The sequence below is a fragment of the Myotis lucifugus genome, unplaced genomic scaffold, assembly GCF_000147115.1.
Source record: "Myotis lucifugus unplaced genomic scaffold, Myoluc2.0 scaffold_1, whole genome shotgun sequence".
Lineage (NCBI taxonomy): Eukaryota > Metazoa > Chordata > Mammalia > Chiroptera > Vespertilionidae > Myotis > Myotis lucifugus.
Genome location: NW_005871049.1, coordinates 11,168,447 through 11,170,769, shown reverse-complemented (window position 1 = coordinate 11,170,769; position 2,323 = coordinate 11,168,447).

The following is a 2,323-nucleotide window of genomic DNA, read 5'->3' as shown; positions in this document are numbered from 1 at the left end:
TAGCCTTCTGCTGCTCCAAAGTGATTGCTGGTCAGGTTTCTCACTGCTTTTTTACTTTCCAAATCTTTAAATTTCTCAAAACTAGGGTAAGAAGACTTATTTGGAGCCTAATGTTGGGGGACAAGAAGAAGGTTCTTTGTCCCACGCAACCTTAGATAGTACTATAGTAGAAAATTTGCTTTAACCCCATCAATGTCTGTTTTATGTACCCATTTCCCAATAACCATCTAAAAGATTCCCACGATGCTGGTAGTTGTCCTGTACCCCTCCCCCTTCTGTTTCTGCTTTGTTTCTATCAATTTTTGCTTATTTACCTTACCTTCTTAATAAGGTAAATAAAAACCAGCCTTGTTGAGGTGAATCTCTTGGCTCTCCCCTCAGCCTGTTCCCATTCTCTAGTTCAGTGGTTCTCAACCTTCTGGCCCTTAAATACAGTTCCTCTTGTGACCCAACCATAAAATTATTTTCATTGCTACTTCATAACTGTAATGTTGCTACTGTTATGAATCATAATATAAATATCTGATATGCAGGATGGTCTTAGGCGACCCCTGTGAAAGGGTCGTTCGACTGCCAAAGGGGTCGCGACCCACAGGTTGAGAACCACTGCTCTAGTTAATTAAGCTAATGTTCATATTTGCACGTGTAAAACCCAGGAGGGGAAGCTGAGATGGCAAATCTGATAGGCTTTTTGAACTGGTTGGTTCTGTAGCAATAAATAACCTGGGGTGCCCATGCAACAGGGCCCCCCTTCATCACAGCATTTACTATGACCTGACTAACAGGCATAGTCAGCAGGTGAGTACCCTGGTCATCATAAAGCCAGTCCCACGTGGCTGGCATATGAAGCATATCAGCTGCTTCAATAGGGTTTCCATTTGGCATTTATAAGGGGGCGGGGAGGTGGGCAGACCTTACAGTGGCTTTCATTCAGTGCACCAGGCTTGCTGTCCCCTCAGGAAGAACCTCCTGTGTGTCTGGATCATGTCCAGCCTCCTGTGATTGTTCAATAGTGAGCTAGTGATTGTTCAATAGTGAGCTATGGGTATTCCATCAACCCAAGCATGCTCTTCCACTCAGCACCATTCAAAACCAAGGACACAGCTAGCCCTCAGGTTAGTTACTGACAAAATCCTTTTCAGTAAAGGTTCCCCAGGAAGCTGGTGATACCAATCTACAAAATGAAACATCCTCTTACCCCCTCCCCCCTTCTATCTCCTGGTTTTAGTCATTTCTTGCTTTTGCCCTCCCCCTCAACATTAACTACCTTCTTGGTGACCAGAGGTCTTAGAGGTACTTTCTGTTGTCCTGCATAATGTTGTCTCCTTTTAGGTGGCTTTGAAGTTAATGGGCAAAGGTCAGAATTAACCCAAATCTGAGCTTGGATGAGCATCAAGGCCAGACCCAACACTTTCTTTTACTTTCAGTGCACCTATGATAGATGACAATAGCAAAGGGTTGAATATTTTGCCTATTCCTATTTCTTATTAGTTTTCCTTTCCTTATGCACCCAGTGCATCTCTAATTTCCACTGATAATTTTATCCTTTAGCAACTGAGCCCAGCACAACATAGCTGCTACTCCATACCATGAGTGACCACAAGGCCACCCAGGAATCAAAGGTTACCTCTTTCATTCTTTCTCTTCCCAAACCAAAGGTTTCTATGAGCCAGGGCCATTCTAGCAAATTTCACTTCACTAATACTAACTAAACAGGAGTCCTAAACCCAACTCCAATTTTGGGGGGAGGGGTTTCCCTCCAGACCAACAAATAATTCTCAGACATCAGCAGGGTATCCAAGAAGTCAATTCAATTCTGACACTATATACCCAGAGTTAGAATCAGATTCCACAGGTTAAGGGTTCAGTCCTACAAGACTGCCACCCTCTCTAACTACACACTTCAGATGTCAGCTGTAAGCCAGAAAACCTGTATCTCAAGCATGTCAAACTCAAGGCCTGCAGGCCTCATGCAGCCCACAATGAATATTTTTGTGGCCCAGCCAATGTAACGGTAAGAAACGTTTTAATAAAAATTTCGTCACTTAATTTTTACAATATCCTGTTATACATAACTCTATATATAAAAGTCTAATATGCTAAGTGTTCCTCCTACCATCTGGCTGGTTGCTATAACACACATTGGCCACCAGGGGGCAGATGCTCAACACAGAATTACAACACAAATGGTCTAATTCCAGAGCGCATTCTTTGAACTAGTATTTCATTATATTACAATGAAAATGGAAAAAGAGTTACTAATATGATAGAATATTTAATATTATACATGACTCAAATACATATAGAAATTATTCAAAAGTGT